At 34.6% G+C, this 21,951-nt stretch overlaps 1 protein-coding gene across 2 annotated transcripts in view; it reads left to right on the top strand.

Annotated features, from left to right (window-relative positions):
• The window catches only part of SRBD1 (S1 RNA binding domain 1), a 301,555-nt gene that overhangs the window by 264,188 nt on the left and 15,416 nt on the right, over nt 1-21,951 (top strand). The window lies entirely within an intron of this gene.

Raw genomic sequence — 21,951 nt, 5'->3', positions numbered from 1 at the left:
GGAAAATAGTTGCTCTTGCTGTCACATGAGTCAACTAAATTCCATCTAAGGATACTGAAAGACCTGGCACAGGACATTATTAGGATACTTAGAAATGTAGGGATAGTATGTTCATTTCTGGTTGCCACAGATTAGGAAAACATTGGTAAGGTAGAGAACCTTCAGAGGACAAGTGGGTGAGGAAGGCCCTCTGACTCATATCACCTGAGAATTGCTTGAGAGAGTCATGGAAGTTTTGGAGGAGATTCTAGTGTCAGCACTTTTCAGAGCTAGAAAAAAGTCTTAAGAGACCATTTCACACAGGAGTTCTCAACTGTGAGTTCAGTCTCTTGTTTAATACTCAGTAATTGTTTTGTTATAACTGATTTCTTTTGTAATCCTTTATATTCTATATTATGCATTTAAAAACATTATGTCAACAAGGAGTGCATGAATTTCACTGGGCTTCCAAAGGAGTCCAGTGAAAAGCAAGAACATCTGATCTGGTGTGAACTTGTATTGTATGGGTGGGGAGACTGTACCCCTGGATTATGTGACTTGTTCCAAATCACTTAAGCAGAAAGTAGAAGGGCCAGAGTTCAAGCTATCTCCTACTACTAAAAAGCCGTGCAAGGCAGGGGAAAAGAGACTGTGTAACAGAACCACACAGAAGTGGAACGAGCCTCCTTGAGAATCCGCAAGATTTGATTTGCTTTATCTGCTAAACAACTGCCGACTGATTGCTGGTCAAGAATGTTAGAAGGTTCTTATGCAAGAACATCAGGGTCCCCTTCAACCCTAAGATTTTGGGAAAATCATGATCCAGGCTATAAAATCAAAAGCTTGCTTAAATGATGTATTTTGGTTTCATTAAAAAGCATACAGTATATTTGAAAATATTTTAAAACCATTTTCATGGAACCAACTGACTGAATTTAAAAATAATAAAATGATTAAACTTTTACTTAAGGGGAAAGGAAAGGAGTGACCATCTATATAGTGCCTACTCTGTACTAAGTGCTTTTACAATTGTTTCTCTCAGTGTGGGGAGAAAAGCCAATACGTCATTTTAAAGTGACACTTTTGCTACTTTATTATTTCCTTCAGTTTACTACAGTAGTTGAAGTAACTACAACATTTTCAGTTTGCTGTCCAGTTATCATTATTTTGTATAAGTTACGCCTTCAGGGTGTATCACTGTCTTGACAGGAAAGGAGATGGGATCATGAAGAAAAATATTTAATTGTGTCAGTTTTTTATTTATTTATAAAATTTATATTATTTATAAAAACAAGTTAGAGAATTTTATTTTGAAAATCATCTTGGCTATCTAGTAAAGGAAGCCACATAGGGAAAAGAAATAGCATCTCCCTTGTACACGACAATTTTAAAAACTATCATCATGTTACCAAATGTAGCTTTTGTTGGAGTGAAAAGTAGAATCAGCTAATTTAGGCAGGTTTTTGCCTTGATTCTTAAAACATTATGGGAATTCAGCACAAGAAAGAACACACCAGTGTTTCAGTTCAAGAGAAAGAAACTTGCTTTGAAAATAGAGTAGATATATTTTATCTGTAATCTTGTCCCAAATTAATGACATATCTTTTGTGAGTTGCCTTCTAAATTAAAGGCTAAGCGAGTCAGTCAGTCAGTAGTAAACATTTTTTAAATACTTTCTTTAAACCAGGCTTTGTGCTAATTTCTAGGGATACAAAAAAAAAAAAAAAAGACAGTCCTTTTCTTGAAAGAGCTCACATTTAATGGAGACAAAAGTAAGCAATCTTTGTAATCAAGATATATAAAAGAAATATAGGTAAGAATTATTAAGTCTAGAATTACTCTGAACTGAAACTAAGGTTGCCTCCAGAAAACCTCCCCGAGAAACCTGCTCTCCCAGACAGAACCATCATATTTTAGAAAAGAGCAAGAACACCCACATTCTTTTCCAGGAAAACTCAAATGGATTCATGAAAATCAGATATGACTGTACAACAATACCCTTTCAGGAGAAATATCAATAATTAAGTCTCTGGCATGTTGTATATTTGGCTTTCCTTGCATATAGTTCAATAAATATTCATTGAGTTAATTTATTGATTTTTATTGCACCTATTCCAAAAGTATTTATTGACTTAGTCACTACTACCAATTACTTACCAACCAATTACTGAACATTTGTTAAGATCCTACTAAGTATCAGGCATTTTGCTTATTAGCACTACATGATGTGGTACAGAAAGATGAATAAGACACAGTCCCTATCTTGCAATGTAATATAACATGGGATATAAAACATAGCTAATATCTTGGTACATGGCAATATGTAGTAAATATTACAAGAGTCATAAACATAAGGTAAATAAATGAATAAATACATGACAAAGCTTATGTGACGAACATTATGCTAAATGTTGAGGCTGCAGGAAGAAAAGCTGAGATGGTCTGTTCTCAAGGGTGTAGATTAAAAAGCAGAATAAAACAATACATTATTACAGGAAGTATTTGAAACAAAGATTCATATAAAAGCTGAATTTTAGACAAAGAAACAGTAAAAATATGATAAAAAAAAAAAGATAAGGGAAATTACATTTTGTTTTTAAAGCAACAAAAGTAATAAATACTTTTAGTAATATGTATGTATTCCCGGAATGAAATAGCATCTAAATACTGAGTAAAAATTAAATCACATTAAGAAATACATGATAGAACTGTAATTTTTACATCCTATTGATATGATTTACGAACAGGCATTTTCAGAACCAAATGATATGATTTAGGAGAGCAATTCCTGTTTCCAAATGATGTATTTGGAGCTTAGCCCCAAATAATGTTGTACACACCAAATGTTGGGGTTCAGTTATATAAAGAATTCACAATAGCTATTCTTTTTGTCAAAAGGTAGCTTTATTTAAGAAGAGAGGTTACAGACAAAATGGTAGACTATGAAATAGAGAGCATATAGTTAGCAAGGAAAGGGGTTTTATTAGTTAATAATAGAAACACATAAAGTTTAAAATATGCCCTCAGTGGCTGGCTAATTTGTAAAGGGGTTTAGCATCCTAAAAGAAGGAGAAAACCACTGTAAGGCATAGTGGGGGATAAGAGAGACCACGTGGTATAGGGAGAGGGGGCAGGGAAAGACACCAAGAGGCATAGTGTCCTGATAGACTGATCCAAATGGGGTTCAGCAAAGATGATGTGAGCCATAGACAGATTTCATGGGAAAATTTAACTTCAGGAATTTGACAGAACTCAAATTTCTGACTGGATATAGTGAAGTGGGGCTGCTCTCAACCTTCAAAGATGGTGGGACATGAGGCTCTTGCCTGCCTGCTCCGGGGAGTAATTCTATCAATATTCCCTGCCAGCTGCATGTAGTTACTCAGGACCTCATCACTGTTCCATTCTCCAATTGAGAAAAAAAGAATAATCAAATTCTCTCTTACAAATAAAAATATAAGCAAAGCACATTTCCATATTGACTATCTCCAAAAAGAGTATCTTAGTCTGCATTCTGATTCCTTTATCATTCTGTCAGGAAGTGGGCAACATCTTTTAACTTTAGCCCTCTGGAATCATGGTTAGTTGTTATTCTGATCAGAGTTCCTGAACCTTTCAATGTTGTTTTTATTTATGGAATTGTCATTGTAAATTTTTCTGCTTAAAAAATTTTCACTTTATAACAGTTATTACCAGCCTTCCTAGTTTCTCTGAAATCATTCCCTTCATCATTTTTTATAGTACATTAACAATCCATTATATATTTATGCCACAATTTGGTTAGCCATTTCTCAGTTTGCAATTCTTTCCCAACTCAAAAAGTTGTGTTTGTATGTATACATATACATATTCCTTTGTTAAAATTTATTTTGCTTAGGATTCGTTCCTGTCTTAATGACCTCTCTTTATTCTCCCTTTTCTCTTCCCCTGCTATTTCTCTGCTGAATAAAGTGCATTTCTTTCCCCAACTCTTTGTGTGTATATTCTTCTTTTTTTGACTACTTCAACTGAGAGTGAAATTTAGATGTTACCTGCTCCCACAACCCCTCCTTTTTTGTATAGAGTTCTACTTCTGTACCCTGTTTACATGAGATAATTTCCCTTGATTTTTTTCTCCTTTTAGTCCTGAAGTGTTTTCCTCCTCCCCCCCCCCCTTTTTTTTAAACTCTTCTTTGTTTAAGTTTGCTTGTAGTAATTTTTATATAACATGGAAGCTTTGGATTTTGGTTATAATTTTTCCTGAGAATTTTCATTTTGAGGTTTCTTTAATGTCAAATAGATTCTGTTTCCACTTTGCTTTCTGATTCTAGTAGGAGTTTTGGTCAGTTTTCTTTTATAATTTTTAAAAATATGAGGTCTAGGCTCTTTTTTAGTCATGGCTTTCAAGGAATCCTATGATTGTAGAGGACTGCAGATATTGGGGAACTCTGAAAAAAGTATGCTTGAAGCAAAGACACTTAAAGCAGACTGTTAACTCAATGTGATTGATGAGATGATGGATCTCTAGTTCACAGAGAACCATCATCTCATCAATCACATTGAATAAACACCTTGTTGTAAGTGTCCTTGTTTCAAGTATATTTTTCCAGAGTTCCAGCCCTCTACATATGATTATCAGGTTTTTTTCTTGATCTGTTTTCCAATTTTTCCTTCCATAAATTTCATTTCTAACTTTTTTTTTTCCTCTAATGCTTTCATGTCACTGTTAAGGCCTAAATGAAGGAGCAGATCAATTCTCTGAGAGGCTCCACAGCTGTGAATTATAACACTTGAAGAAGAAGGTGCAAAGCAGCCTTTACTTATGCAGATTTTCCTTGTGGATTGAGAATGAAATAAATTAAAGGCAATAAGGAAGAAGAGAGAAGTTAGCAAACACAGCTGCCTCTCAGTGGAGAGGTCAGAGAATACAACTGCCTCTCAGTCTCTTTGTATCATCATCATCAACCTTTCACATGAAGAGATTCATTCTACATGTCTGAGTTTGGTAATGTTTTGAGTATAGTTCAAATTGTTCTCCAGAATGGTTGGATGCATTCATAATTCCACCAACAATGTATCAGTGTCCCAGTTTTCCCACTTCCCCTCCAAAAATTCATCATTATCTTTTCTTATCATCCTAGCCAATGTGAGAGGTGTGTAGTAGTATCTCAGAGTTGTCTTAATTTGCATTTCTTTGATCAATAATAATTTGAAGCATCTTTTCATATGGGTAGAAATTGTTTCAATTTCTTCATCTGAAAATTGTTCATATCCTTTGACCATTTATCAATCGGAGAATGGCTTGATTTCTTATAAATTAGAGTCAGTTCTCTATATATTTTGGAAATGAGATCTTTATCAGAACCTTTGTAAAAATGTTTTCCCAGTTTATTGTTTCCCTTCTAATCTGTCTACATTAGTTTTGTTGAAACAAAATTTTTTTAACTTGATATAATCAAAATTTTCTATTTTGTGATCAATAATGAGCTCTAGTTCTTCTTTGGTCACAAATTCCTTCCTCTTCCACAGGTCTGAGAGGTAAACTATCCTATGTTCTTCCAATTTATTTATAATGTCATTCTTTATGCCTAGATCATGAACCCATTTTGACCTTATCTTGGTATACGGTGTTAAGTGTGGGTTAATGCCTAGTTTCTGCCATACTAATTTCCAATTTTCCCAGCAGTTTTTGTCAAATAGGGAATTCTTATCCCAAAACCTGGGGTCTTTGGGTTTGTCAAACACTAGATTATTATAGTTATTAACTGTTTTGTCCTGTGAACCTAACCTATTACACTGATCAACCAGCCTATTTCTTAACCAATACCAAATGGTTTTGGTGACCACTACTTTATAATTTTAGATCTGGTTTTATAGTTTTAGATCTGGTACAGCTAGGCCACCTTCATTTGATTTTTTTTTTTTTTCATTTGTTCCCTTGAAAGTCTTGACTTTTTGTTCTTCCAGATGAATTTTGTTATTTTTTCTAGGTTATTAAAATATTTTTTGGGGGAGCCTAATTGGTATAGCACTAAATAAATAGATTAGGTAATATTCTTATCTTTATTATATTTGCTCAACTTATCCAAGTGCACTTAATATTTTTCCAGTTCATTAGATCTGTCTTTATTTGTGTGGAAAGTGTTTTGTACTTTTGCTCATATAGTTCCTGACTTTTCCTTAGCAGATAGATTTCCAAATATTTTATATTATTGGCAGTAATTTTAAATGGAATTTCTCTTTGTATCTCTAGCTGTTGGATTTTGTTCGTGATATATAAGACTGCTGATGATTTATGTGGATTTATTTTGTATCCTGCAACTTTGCTAAAGTTGTGGATTATTTCTAATAACTTTGTAGTAGAATTTCTGAGATTCTCTAAGTATACCATCATATCATCTGCAAAGAGTGATAATTTGGTTTCCTCATTACCAACTCTAATTCCTTTCATCTCTTTCTCATCTCTTATTGCCAACGCTAGCATTTCTAATACAATATTGAATAGTAATGGTGATAGCGGGCAACCTTGTTTCTCTCCTGATCTTATTGGGAATGGTTCCAGTTTATCACCATTACATATGATGCTTACTAACAGTTTTAAATAGATGCTACTGACTATTTTAAGGAAAAATTCATTTATTCCTATACTTGCTAGTGTTTTTAATAGGAATGGATGTTGGAGTTTATCAAATGCTTTTTTCTGCATTTATTGAGATGATCATATGTTTTTTGTTAATTTGATTATTGATATAGTCAGTTACGCTAATAGTTTTCCTAATATTGAACCAGCCCTGCATTTCTGGTATAAATCCTTCTTGGTCATATGTATTATCCTGGGGATGATTTTCTGTAATCTTTTTGTTAATATTTTATTTAAGATTTTTGCATCAATATTCATTAGGGAGATTGGTCTATAATTTTCTTTCTCTGTTTTCATCCTACCTGGTTTAGATATCAGTACCATGTCCGTGTCATAAAAGGAATTTGGTAGGAGTCCTCATTCCCTATTTTTTCAAATAGTTTATATAACATTGGAGTTAATTGTTCTTTAAATGCTTGGTAGAATTCACATGTAAATTCATCTGGTCCTGGGAATTTTTTCTTAGGAAGTTGATTAATAGCTTGTTCTATTTCTTTTTATAAAATGGAACTATTTAAGCAATTTACTTCCTCCTCTGTTAATCTGGCCAGCCTATATTTTTGAAAGTAGTATCCATTTCTCTTAGGTTATCAAATTTATTGGCATAAAGTTGGGCAAAGTAACGCCTAATTGTTGGGCTAATTTCTTCTTAATTGCTGGAGAGTACTCTCTTTTCATTTTTAAGACTAACAATTTGATTTTCCTCTTTCCTTTTTCTAATCAAATTTACCAAAGGTTTATCTATTTTGTTGATTTTTTCATAAAACCAACTCTTAGTTTTATTTATTAATTCAATAGATTTTTTTTACTTTCAATTTTATTAATATCTCCTTTTAATTTTAGAATTTCAAGTTTAGTATTTGATTGGGGGGTTTTAATTTGCTCTTTTTCTAGCTTTTTAAGTTGCCATCCCAATTCATTGGTCTTCTCTTTCTCTATTTTATTCAAATAAGCCTCTAGGGATACAAAATTTCCCCTTATTACCGCTTTGGCTGCATCCCACAAATTTTGGTATGTTGTCTCATTGTTGTCATTCTCTTGGATGAAATTATTGCATCTATGATTTGCTGTTTCACCCATTCATTCTTTAGGATGAGATTATTTAGTTTCCACTTACTTTTGGTCTATTTTCCCCTAGCTTTTTGTTGAATGTAGTTTGTATTGCATCTTGATCTGAAAAAAATGCATTTACTATTTCTGCCTTTCTGCACTTAATTTTGAAGTCTTTATGTCCTAATACATGGTCAATTTTTGTATAGGTTCCATGAACTGCTGAGAAGAAAGTGTACTCCTTTCTGTCTCCAGTTTTCTCCAAAGATTTATCATACCTAACTTTTCTAATATTCTATTTACCTCTTCTTTCTTGTTTGTTTTGTGGTTTGATTTATTTAATTCTGAGAATGCAAGGTTGAGCTCTCCCACTATTATAGTTTTGCTGTCTATTTCTTCTTGCAGCTCTCTTTACTTCTTCTTTAGGAATTTAAATGCTGTACCACTTGATGCAGATATGTTTAGTATTGATATTGCTTCATTATCTGTGCTACCCTTTAGCAAGATATAGTGTCCTTCCTTATCTCTTTTAATTAGATCAATTTTTGCTTTTGCTTGAACTAAGATAAAGATTGCTACCCCTGCTTTTTTGATCACCTGAAGCATAGTAGATTCTGCTCCAGCCTTTTACCTTTAATCTGTATATATCACCCTGCTTCAAATGTGTTTCCTGTAAACAACATATTGTAGAATTCTGGCTTTTGATCCAGTCTGCTATCCCCTTCCACTCATCCCATTTATAGTTAAAACTACTAATTCTGTATTTCCTGCCATCTTCTTATCCTCAGATTATACTTTTCTCTTTCTTTCCCCTTTACCTTCCTCCCCAGTATTAGACATATGAGCAACACTTACCTCATGTAGCTCTCCCTCTTTAGAATCCCTCCCTCCCCCTTAGAGTCCCTCTCCCTTTCTTATACCTTTCCTTTACTATTTCTGTATTCCCTTCTATTTAGCCTACCCCTTTCCTTTTCCCTTTTCCTCTCCTACTTCTCAGTGAGGTGAAAGAAGTTTCTCTGTAAACCAAATATGTCTAATATTTTCTCTTTGAGCCAAATCTGATGAGAGTAAGATTCATACAATGAATCTCCCTCTCCCTTAATTCTCTCAGATATGATAGGTTTCCTTTGCCTCTTTGTGAGATGTAATTTCCCTCTTTTTTCCTCCATTTTTCCCTTTTTCTGATACAATGCCCTTTCTACTTCTAATTCCCTTTTTTTGTAAAATCAAATTGTACATGCGCTCTTTATGTATGCCCATAACATAAATACAGTTCTCAAGAGTTCTTTTTATGCTTCTCTTGTGTCCTGTATTTGGAGGTCAAATTTTTTGTTTAGTTCTGATTTTTTTCATTAGAAATAGATGGAATTCACCTGTTTCATTTAATGTCCATCTTCTTCCCTGGAACAAAATGCTCATCTTAGCTGGGTAGTTTATTCTTGACTGCATTCCAAGTTCCTTTGCCTTTGGGAATATCAGCTTCCAGGTCCTTCGATCCTTTAATGTGGAAGCTGCTAGATCCTGAGTGAGCTTTATTGTGGCTCCTTGGTATTTGAATTGCCTTTGGGGGGAGGGAGGGAGCGCTACTTGTAATATTTTTTCCTTAGTCTGATAGCTCTGAAATTTAGCCACAATATTCCTTGGATTTGTAATTTTGGGGTCTCTTTCAGAAGGTGTTCAATAAATTCTTTCAATGGCTATTTTACCTTCTGATTCAATAACATCTGGACTGTTGATGGGCTTTTTGATAATTTCCTGGAAAATAGTGTCTAGGCTCTTTTTTTCATCATGATTTTCAGGGAGCCCAATAATCCTTAGATTATGTCTCCTAGATCTATTTAATAGATCTGTTGTTTTTCCAAATAGACATTTAACATTTTTTTTCTATTTTTTCAGTTTTGCTTGACTGATTCTTGGTGTCTCATCAAATTATTCATTTCCATTTGTTCAGTTCTGATTTTTAATGAGTTATTTTCTTCATTTACTTTTTTGTTTACTTCTTTTTGTATATGTCCAATTGAGTTTTTAAATGACTTGTTTTGTTCTATGGAATTTTTTTCCATTTCACAAATTTTATTTTTAATGAGTTATTTTCTTTTTCCAATTCACAAAGTCTACTTTCCTGGGAGTTCTTTATCTTTTCCATTTCACATTTCAGGGAGTTGTTTTCTTTTTCAAATCTTTCTTTTAATGAGTTATATGCCTTTTCCATACTCTCTTGCAGAGCTTCCCTTTCCTTTCCCCATTTTTTGTATAGCTCTTTTTAAAGATCTTTTAAAATTTCTTCTAGAAGAGCCTTGTGTGGTGAGGACCAGGTTATATCCCCCTTTGGGATTTTGTCTGGAGACTGTCTGCTATTAGTCTCCTCAGGTTTGGAAATCTGCTCTTTTTTTTTTTTTGTATAGAAGTTTATCAATAGGTAGAGTACACTTGGCTTTTTTACTCATTTTTTTAAAAGCCCTTGGTTTCTGCCTTTGGGGCAAGGAGGTTCCCAACTTCCTCTACAGAACAGGGGCAGATGGACAGTGGCTGTCCTGCAAATAGGCTGTGAAGAGTGGCTGAGTTGTAGAAGAGTGATTGCCCTGGGAAGAACAGTTGCGCTGTGGAATGCAGCTGCGCTGTGGTTGTGCCGAGTTACTCCCGGTGCTGGGTGGGTGTGGCCAGGTCCTGTGAAACTCTGGCATTTGGGGGTATACTCTACCTTTGGTGTTTGTGTAACTTCTCTGCTGATCTACTGCTTTGCAACCAAAGCTGAGCAGCCAACCTGTGCTAGAGTCCTCCCTGTAAATTCTCTGCTCCAGGAGACTGCCCCGCCCCTGTCCGCTCAGTGTGCCCTGGCCTCCATGTTCTGCCTCCCTGCGTGTGCTGGCCTCCTCCCACCCATCAAAACTGACCTTTTCTGGTGATTTTCCAAATTATCTTAAGCTGGTAATTTGTTGTACTCCCAATATTCATGGATTCTACTAGTCAAGCACTATGTCAGAGACTGGATTCTGTAATCAGTAAGTGAGGGTAGAAGGGAGCTCAGAATGAAGCATGTGTCTTCTCCACCATCTTGGCTCCGCCGCCTATAATAGTTTTTTAAGATAGCATTCTATTTTCTTTGTTTGCTTGTCTTCTAGCCCTCTTCCTAACTTTGGCCTTATGTAAGGGCTAAGCTCTGCACACTTCAGTCAATATGTCTGGGCAAGTCCTGTGGCTTTCTTGGAGTATTAAGGATTGTATTATTCTGTGATTTCCTAGGCAACTTAAACAGAATTCTGCAGAGCGTTTAGTGCTCCAATCCAAGGTAGACTTTTATTGTTGCCTCTCCCTCCACATTTAGAGCTCCCCAAGTTCTTGACCTTGTTTTGAGCCTGAGCAGTAGATCTGTATTACCGCATTTGGAATATTACACTATTTCAGAACTGAGATACTGTCAGTCATTTGAAAAGTTTTGCTTGTCCAGGGTAGACTGTAGGCTTCCCTTTGTTCTGGGATCTTGCCTTAGTTAACACTTCTGAAAGTGTTATTCTTGACCATGTCTCAAAAGTGAGACTCAGCTCCTTGATCAGAGCCACAAAGCTGCTGCTTGCTTCGGAACTTGTTCCTTCCACAGCCTCTCCTCACCTTGTTTAACATCCTCACCCATATAGTACAGTTCCTTTCTTTGTTCATCCTGATTCTGTGACCCAAAAATGTATAATGGAGTACAAGATTGCCAGTTGGCACCTGTTCCTGCATGCCACATCCCTCTATTCTAGACCAGTGATGACATCATGCTCTGGCTCACACCTTATGTGGTGCTGCTGTATGCTCCTGGCCAGATCCCATCCTCAGTGTTTTTAAACTTCTTCATCTATATTTCTTTCTGCCAATCTGGGCTAAAAAAAGTATCTCACTGGAGTTGTTTCTTGAATTTGCTAACAAGGATTAGATCTGCTTTGTTTTCTAGTTCTGCTAAGGCCAGGAGATATGATTGTAATTTGTTGCATTTTCCTCTGCAAATTGAACATCTTGACTAGCTGCAATACTTTTTATCTTGATACTTCATTTATGTTTTATTTAATTCCTTTTTTGGGTTTTGTATTATTAAATATTCTGATTCTTTGTCTATTATTCTAGCTAGTTTGCTTTTTTTTGCAAATACTCATCTAGTTCACTTAAATTATCAAGTATATGGGAAAAGATAGCTTTTATGGGGCAGATATGATATTTATTTTATTTTATTATTTTAATAGCCTTTTATTTACAGGTTATATGTATGGGTAACTTTACAGCATTGACAATTGCCAAATCTCTTGTTCCAATTTTTCCCCTCCTTTCCCCCACCCCCTCCCCCAAATGGCAGGATAACCAGTAGATGTTAAATATATTAAAATATAAATTAGATACACAATAAGTATACATGACCAAACCATTATTTTGTTGTACAAAAAGAATCGCACTCTGAAATATTGTACAATTAGCCTTTGAAGGAACTCAAAAATGCAGGTGTGCAAAAATATAGGGATTGGGAATTCAATGTAATGGTTCTTAATCATCTCCCAGAGTTCTTTCGCTGGGTGTAGCTGGTTCAGTTCATTATTGCTCCATTGGGAACTAATTTGGTTCATCTCATTGTTGAGGATGGCCAGGATCATCAGAATTGGTCATCATATAGTATGATCATATAGTTGAAGTATATAATGATCTCCTGGCCCTGCTTGTTTCACTCAGCATCAGTTTGTGTAAGTCTCTCCAGGCCTTTCTAAAATATGATATTAATTTTAAACCCACTTAAAATTATAGACCAGTTTTCCACATTAGATCCCTAAATTTCAGATACTTTAGGAAAATATAATATCTTTTTAAAATTATCAATCCTGTTATTCAAAATAAATAAGAATAAAGGTGGAATAAGATTTTGCTGAACTTCAATATTCATGGATGATTAAAACTAAAGATTAGAGAGAGGTTTTTTTTTAGATTAATAACAGCATGTATGTCTCTTCATGACACTATTTAGGGTTTTCTTGGCAAAGATTGTAGTCATTTGTCATTTTCTTCTCCAATTCATCTTACAGATGAGGAAACTGAGGCAAACAGGGTGAAGTAACTTGCACAGACTTTGGGAAGATGTTTTCCAGACTCCAGGGCTGCCACCCTAAAAAGTATATAAGCTAAGCTAAAAACCATCTTAATATGTAAGAAAGGAACAGTGTTCTCACTAATCCGCTTTTATTTGATACAGTATTGGGAATAATAGCAATTTTAATAATAAAAGAAAAAAGTGGAAGGATTAAGGCTTCTGGTAGCACAGTTGAAACAGTGCAAGACTGGATTTAGAAAGATCTGAATCCTCAGAGAGTATAACACTTCCTAGCTGTGTGACCCTGGGCAAGTTACTTAACCCTAATTGCCTCAGGAAAAAAAAAAGAGAGTGAGAGAGAGCGAGAGAGAGCGAGAGAGAGAGAGAGAGAGAGAGAGAGAGAGAGAGAGAGAGAGAGAGAGAGAGAGAGAGAGAGAGAGAGAAAGAGAAAGGGAGGGAGAAAGAAAGAAGAAAGAGAGAGGGAGGGAGGAATCCAAATCCAATCTCAGACACTTACTGTGAGACTTTGGGCAAGTCACTGACATTCTGTTGGTCTGTTTATTCATTTATAAAATACAAAAGTATATAATAGGGCCTACTTCTCAGGGTAGTTAGAATTTAATGAAAATAACTGTAAAGTGCTTTGTATTGTTCCTGGCACATAGTAGGTGTTGCATAAATGTAAGCTGCCCTTATTATCAAAATATTTACATCATGGTTTATCTAGAAAATATAATTAACTCAGCCAAAAAAATTAAGAGGCCATTAGATAAGTTTAGCAAGAAAATGGAATATCAAAATACCCATTGACCTTTTCATTTTACCTATAAGTGACAAATATTTAAATTATAACAAAACAGCCCAATTTTGGAAATTGACCTATTTCAAAACATACTGGTATAAGGACAAGCTATAATGACTCAAATAAAGAAATACCTAAATAAGAAAAGTGACATTCATTGTTCATAGATTTCCTTAATAGAATTAAAATGGCACTATCCCTCACATTTATTACGTGACATGAGCTAATAGAGTCAAATAGATAAAAAGGTATCCTTGGAGCTAGAAAGACTTGGATTCCAGTCCTATTTCAACACAAACTTTATGTGATTTAAGTGGCAATTTACTTACCATTTGGACTAGGTAGTTCAATTTAGATGATAGACAACCTTTACCTATCTGTATTAATACAGGTAAGAGACATACCAATGAATTCACAAATCTGATCTGATGTTTTTCACCACTAACGCTGCTGTCACCATCCAGTTGTATGTAATATCAATTAAAAGGGCTTTCTTAGTGAAATTCATGAATAATAATGAAAAATTAGTAGTAAAAATATCAAGGAGCACTCTGGAGGAAAAAAGTTGATGAAAATAGGCAATCTCAAAATATAAAACATTATAAAATGGGTTATCATCAAAATAATTGATTTTGACCAAAATGTGTGTGTAAAATAGAACTGAAACACACGATATCTAAGTAATTGCACACAAGTTTAGAGTTTGGTAAAAGTAAAAACAGGTGAATGAATTCATTTAATAAATATATTTGGGAAAATTTGTAAATAATTTGGTGGAAAATTTATTTAGATCCACATCATATGCTCCATTTTGTTTTTAGTAAACTTCAAATAGATTTACATATATAAAAAGAAAAATCATAACAACAAGAAAACTAGCTATCATTTATAAAGCACTTTAAAATTTGCAAAACTTTACGCACTTTACAAACACTATGCCATTTGCTCTTTACAATGACCTTGTGGTGCTAATATTCCTATTTTGCAGATGAGAAAACTGAGGCTAAGAGATATTAAGTGACTTCACCAATAATGCACAACTATTAAATATCTAAGGGTGGATTTGAACTTACCTTTCTGACTCCACCTCTTAAGGTTTTTTCCAAAAATCACCATAAGCATATTTTTCTTTACAGATCCTCAAGCTCCATTTATTCTCCTTTTCAAAATTACCCTGTATTTTTTTTGTCTATATTCTGTATATACTTTTGTGTACATTTATTTCTATTGAATGTAAGCACTTGAAGAGCTTATTATTTATTATATTTAATTATTATATATTATTATCGGACTTATTGAGAGCAAAGAGACATTTTTGTGTCTGTATGGCTAATGCCTAGGATTGTATCTAATTTATACTAAATTTTTAATAATGGCTCTTGATTAAGTGATTTGCTCAAGGTCATACCAGATAGTAAGTTCCAAAGCAAGAATTTGAACCCCAAACCTATGATTCCAAGTCCAGCATTCTTATCATTGTACCATATGACTTCCCCTACTGCTCAATTAATCCCCTCTACAACTTAGCCAGAAAATTGTTATTCTGCTTTATCCTAGAGGATTGTGGTTTTTTTTTTTTTTTAACTTCAGTAGTATTTTATTTTTCCAATTACATATAAAAATAGTTTTCAACATTGATTTTTGTAACATTTTGAGTTCTAAATTTTTCCCCTCTTTTTCTTAGCTCCTCTCTCCCTAAGGCAACAATCTAGATGATACATGTGCAGTTATTTTAAACATATTTCCATATTAGTCATGTTGTGAAAGAAAAATTAGAACAAAAGGGAAAAACCATGAGAGGGGGGAAAAAAGGCAAACAAAAAAAAAAGTGAAAATAACATTCATTCTCCGTAGTTTTCTCTCAAAATGCAAATTGCATTTTTAATCTCAAGTCTATTGAAATTGTCATAGATCACTGTATTGCTGAGAAAAGCTAAGTCCATCATAGTTGATCGTTACATAATCTTACTATTACTGTGCACAGTGTTCTCCTAGTCCTGCTCACTTCACTAGGCATCAATTTATGTAAGTCTTTCCAGTTTTTTTAAATTAGCCTGCTCATCATTTCTTGTAGAAAAATAATACTCCATTACATTCATATATCATAACTTATTCAACCATTCCCCAACCAATGGGCATCCATTCAGTTTCCAATTCCTTGCCTCTACAAAAGGGCTACTAAAAACATTTTTGCACATGTGGGTTCTTTTCCCTCTTTTATGATCTCTTTGGGATATAGGCCCAGTAGAGACACTGCTGGATTAAAGGGTATATACAATTTTATATCCTTTAGGGCATAGTTCCATGCTCTCCAGAATGGCTGGATCTATTCACAGTTCCACCAATAAGGCATTAATGTTCCAATTTTCCCACATCCTCTCCAGTATTTTGTCATTTTTTCCTATCATCTTAGCCAATCTGAGAGGTATGAAATGATACTTCAGAGTTATTTTAATTTCATCAATAGTGATTTAGAACATTTTTTTTATGTGACTATAGATGGCATTCAATCTTGGAGATCTTTAGTAAGATGAAAATCTTCTATCCCAAGGAGACCTCTTACTGTTCGCGGTTTTTCCTGGTATCAAACCTAAATTTTCTTCTTTTATAACTTTTACCCATTGCTCCTATTTTTACATAAGGATCCATCCAAAATGAGGCTCATTGCACTTCCAAAAAACTTTTTCTTTTCTTCTTTTTTTTTTTTAATTTTTATTTAATAATTACTTTATATTGACAGAATCCATGCCAGGGTAATTTTTTTTTTTTTACAACATTATCCTTTGCACTCGTTTCTGTTCCAATTTTTTTCCCCCTCCCTCCCTCCACCTCCTCCCCTAGATGGCAAGCAGTCCTTTATATGTTGGATATGTTGCAGTATATCCTAGATACAATATATGTTTGCAGAACTGAACAGTTCTCTTGTTGCATAGGGAGAATTGGATTCAGAAGGTATAAATAACCCGGGAAGAAAAACAAAAATGCAGATAGTTCACATTCGTTTCCCAGTATTCTTTCTTTGGGTGTAGCTGTTTCTGTCCATCATTTATCCATTGAAACTCAGTTAGGTCTCTTTGTCAAAGAAATCCACTTCCATCAAAATATGTCCTCATACAATATCGTTGTCGAAGTGTATAATGATCTCCTGGTTCTGCTCATTTCACTTAGCATCAGTTCATGTAAGTCTCGCCAGTCCTCTCTGTATTCATCCTGCTGGTCATTTCTTACAGAACAATAATATTCTATAACATTCATATACCACAATTTACCCAGCCATTCTCCAGTTGATGGGCATCCATTCATTTTCCAGTTTCTAGCCACTACAAATAGGGCTGCTACAAACACCAAAAAACTTTTTCATATAGGAAGTGATCATATTTCTCACTAGCTGTCTTTTTTTTTTTTCCCGAGACTAAGCATCCAAGTTTCTTCATATAATCCATTATGTACTAATTACCCTTCTCTACATCCTCTCCAATTTTTCAACATCATTCCAAATTTGGACACCTAAAAGTAGGTACAGTACTCTGGATTCATCTCAAGTTGTACTATTTTGTTGTACACATCCCTCTGTGTCTTCCTCCTCAAATGCTTTGCTAAAATCTAGGTAAAAAATATTTACAGCATTTCCCCTGATCTATTTGTCATATTAAACATAGGAAATAAGGTTAATTTGGTCTGATCTTTTTTGGGGAAGCTGAAGCTATGTTGAGTTTGAGGAATCACTGGAACTTTTTTGTATGTTCCCTAACCATCCTTTTAAGAATTCCTTTTTGAGTCTTATCAGAAAAAGAAATCTAACTCATAGATCTAGAACTGAAAGGGACCTCAGATGATTTAGTCTAATCTCTCTACTTTTTAGTTGAGGAAACTAAGGCCCAAGTGACCTGCCCACAGTCACATAAATAATAAGCACCTGAACTAGAAAATGAACCCAGATCCTCTAGCACCAGAGACAGCACTTTCTCTGTTTAACTATGTTGTCCTTACTTTAAGGAGGCTATCTCTAGTTGTCCTGATCTGTATCTGGCCACTGGATTCAGCTAGCTCTGGAAGGAAAAGTGAGGCAGGTGATCTTGCACAGGGCACCCTCACCTAAATCCAATTCACTTACATGTCATGGCATCACCTCTCTGATGTCATTGCTCCTCTTCAAGAATGAAAGACAACAGCCTCTGTGAATATAATTGACCCACAAACTGGAACTAGTCATTTGGAAAATTCTCTTCCTTCTCTTTCCTCCCTTCCTCCCTCTCTCCCTCCCTATTATACCCTTACCTACAGATGTTCCTAAAAGATTTTTTTTTTTTTTAATCTCTGAACCCTCCCAAGATATCTTGGGGTTTACTGACTAGATTTCTTTCATAAGGACCATGTCTTAAACCCAAAATCCCTCTGATTCTCATTAATTAGCTACCATTAAGTACTAGGCCATGCCCCATTTGGTCATTGTTCATTCTGATAGACTAAGATTGAGTATAAATAGCAATCATTTGGCTTTGTCTAGGAACCCTCAGTGTTTTCCTCTCTCAAATTTACCTAGATTTTTTTTTTGACAGGGTAAAAAAAGAGATTCTTTGCCTCAGTTGCTACTTAGTCTTAATCACTGAATGGGTGCAGTCTTGGTCCAACTGAGACCTATTGAAGACCTTAGCTTAAAAAGGCCAAGGTCGTCCATTGCATCTAGGGCCATCTCCAATTGTCCTGATCTATATCTGGTCACTGGATCTAAATGGCTCTGGAAGGGAAAGTAGGCAGGTGACCTTACAAAGCTCTCCCTCACTTAAATCCAGTGGTCTTCTTGGAGAATGAAGGATAAATAACCTTAATTTATAGACTCCAGTCTTCATCAAAACAAAACATAGTGCATCTTTTGCCCTTCTTCCTTCTTTTAGTACTTTCCATTTTCCCTTTAACTTTTGAAGATAATTAGCTATGACTTTTTACTTTCAGGTATGTTCACTCTTTTAATTACCCGGCACTGTATTTCATTTGGACCTTATAATCAGAGCTTTGTTTTATTGTTTTACTCTCTCTTTCCCTATCTTCATTATTAATTCGCTCTTAGTCATTTTCCCAGTTCAAAGGTAATTCTTCTTGACAGAAAAGGTACAGTCCAATTAAGAATTCAATACATTTACCTTCCCTCTGACATGTTTACCCTGAGTAATTGTTCTACCCCTTTTTTGTTCTTATTTCCCCCTTAATATAACTAAAATGAATCAGAAGATAATCTGGGGTTTCTAATTCTTCTTTTATGCTAGTTCTCATCCTGGCTTTCCAGAAGGTACCCATTTTTATATACTAAATGGAGCATTTCTGGTTTGAAAGGGTTCCTGGGCTTCCCAGGAACATGTTGCCTCCTCAGTATCAAAGACCTTTCTTTTTTACATATCCATTTCTATGTGGCATTGTGTGTAGAGTTCCAAAGATCTCAGATTTACAGTCCAAAACAACAAACACTCAATTACAGAAGGAAAGGACATTTGCTTATGTCATTATGTAAAACTTTTTATTAAACCCCTACATGAGGGTGATTGTGTTGTGTTGTGTATTTTGAACAGTTAATAAAATAGCTACTTTCTCACCAGAAAAGTGAGGCCCCATATTTTTTTTCCCCCAGGGGTTACCTTTCCTCAAAAAATTCTTCCCCTATTTGTGAAATAGTATTTTGGCTGGCTATGACAGCCAGAGGCAAGCATCAGATTTCTCCTGTTGCTTGAATAAAGTGCCAGGAGATCATGCGTTGTGTTGCAGATTACACTGATTTGTACATGTTGCAGCGAGACCTGGCACTCTTCCAAAGAATCTGCTGCATTAAGGATTTGATTCACTCCAGATAGTTAAGCTGGAAATCTGTGTTATGCTCTTGATACAACTTGACAAAGCCAGGAAATTTAACATCAAGACTGTCACTCAACACTCATTGCAACCAAGCAACAGCCTCAACTTTGGTTTTCCTGCCTCTCAGCAGCTCAAGACAGAAGTGATAAGATTTAATTGTTTATCATTTCAGTTTGAGAAATTGAAGTTAAAATAATAAGTCATGAGAAGAAAATGATATCATATGGAGATATCAGAAACGCCCAAATGACTATTCGATAGCCATTGGTATAGACTGGATAAAGATATATTATGGGATGGATTTTATTCATTCATACTCTTTGATAGGAATGAATTACTTACTACTTCATTATTCTTTAGTTGTATGTATTTCTAAAAACAAAGCACGATATATAAAAGCACGGCACCTGTTTCAAACTGCTGGTTGGGATGGAGATAGTCATATAATCTGTTTTAATTTACCTGAAAACAAAACCAAAATTGAAATAATTTTTTTCATTAAAGATCTTGTTGAAAATTTTCATCAAAATTTCATGTTAAAATTAGAATTAGTCCAACAAGTGGGATCTGGACTCCTCTGCTGAAAGTTAATGAAAACAAAGGAAACCTAGGGACCTAAATTCTACTTTTTTCCTCTTCTCTCAAGTTCATAAACTAAATCTGGGAGAATAGAGAGAGTAGAGGACAACATCCAATGTATAAGTTAGTCATAGAACATTAGCATAGTATAGTAGAAAGGGAACTGCAGGTGGAGCCTAAAAAGAATTGAACTCAAATCCCATCTTTGACAATTACCAGTTCTGTGTTTTTTAATCCTGAGATTTCATTTCCACTCAGTGAGCAGTGGAGAGACATGTGAAAGATATGCATAGGCGACAATATATAACAAGGAACTTCAGAGAAGAATTGGAATCAAGGAGGTAATCAGTGAAATATATAAATGAAGAAGGTGAATTGGGTGCTTGACTAGTGTGAAGGATAAAAGGTAGCACTGAATGAATGCTCCACTGTTTTTTTGGGTTTTTTTGTTTTTTTTTTTTGCTGAGGCAATTGGGGTTAAGTGACTTGCCCAGGGTCACACAGCTAGGAAGTGTTAAGTGTCCGAGGTCAGATTTGAACTCAGGTCTTTCTAACTTCAGGGCTGGTGCTCTATCCACTACGCCACCTAACTGTCCCTCCACTGGTATTCTCAGGAAAAAAGCAAGGAGGGCCCCAAACACACTGGATCATTCCTCTTGGAGAAGTTATGAGAAGACATAAATGTCTTCAGACAGAATGGCACAGGATAGATAGTTTCCAGTTTTAATTCTTTGGAAGGAACATCCAAGTAGACAGAATCTCAGGTTCAAGTATCTACCTAATGTCAGTCAATCTAGTGTTTATTTACTGACTGCAATATGTAAGAAATTATTCCAATCTTCAGAAAATCATCAGGAAGATAAATTTTGCTAATATACATATACATACATATATATGTATATGAGGTATTATATAAATCATAAAATGCTATATATTAGCAGTTACCTAGTTCAAACCTATCTTGCCCTTATAGATGTGAAAATAGGCTTAGAAAAAATGATTTTCACAATAATGTCTTCCCATTCCTACACAAATACTAGACATTTCTAAAATCCTTAGTTTTATGGTCAGGTAAGATAGATGGTGCTAAGACAATCAGAACTCTCACCAACTGCTGGAGAGGCATCAGCTATGTAAGAGACAGTGATATGTAATATACATTCTTGGCTTTGTTTTCCATTATTAACATTGTGACCAAGAGTCAGTCATTTTGCTATCACATTAAAAAAGTCACTTCTAAAAAGGAGAAAATGTATTCTTTTTATACACGCATACATTTTTCTAGTACCAAAACTGTTTTAATTTCAGCTCTACCATTGCTAGCATGTATTTCTGAACAGGGTGTTTTGATTTGTCCCCACTCTCCTAAATATTCAGTCACTAATCCACGTTATGGCTTTACAGCCAGCAAATTAAATTATATTAGTTCTAAACACAATGTTTTTGAGCTGTAGAAATTCCATAGTCTTTGAAACCACTAACTTAATTTTATCCAACTCTTATTCTGTAACCTTAGAACCAAACAAACTTTTTTTTTTTTTTTCAAAAAAGAATAATAATAAATTGCTCCCAGGCGGTAACTCTGGATGCCAGTTTTCAGCTGGGATTTAAATCTTCTGCCTGAATTATAAATCTCTCTGAGGAGGAGAACTAATGAAAATTGACATGTTGCAGTTTTTACTTTTCCAATATTCTTCTGGTTTCACATTTGGATATCTCTTTGGCTGTATGAAGTATAAGAAAATATACTTTAGACAAATATAACAGAACTTATACATGTAAGTGTCATTCTAATTATTATCTTTGAGAAACCATTTAATATTCTGATATTATAGACATAATCCAAGCCATGAGATATATCCATAAATTAAATCAAATTTTTAATTCCCATATGTACCCAAAATAATCTATGTGTTTTATAATAGCCACCTTGCAAAGTTATACCTTTATTCCTGTTATGTATCCACTGCTTAAAATATTTCAAAAAAATCTATGTTTGGAATAACGATGTAAATCTGTCATTATTTT

The sequence above is a fragment of the Antechinus flavipes genome, chromosome 2 (assembly GCF_016432865.1).
Source record: "Antechinus flavipes isolate AdamAnt ecotype Samford, QLD, Australia chromosome 2, AdamAnt_v2, whole genome shotgun sequence".
In the NCBI taxonomy this organism is placed as follows: domain Eukaryota; kingdom Metazoa; phylum Chordata; class Mammalia; order Dasyuromorphia; family Dasyuridae; genus Antechinus; species Antechinus flavipes.
The sequence above is the reverse complement of the archived record's forward strand: the minus strand, read 5'-3'. Positions and strand labels throughout refer to the sequence as shown.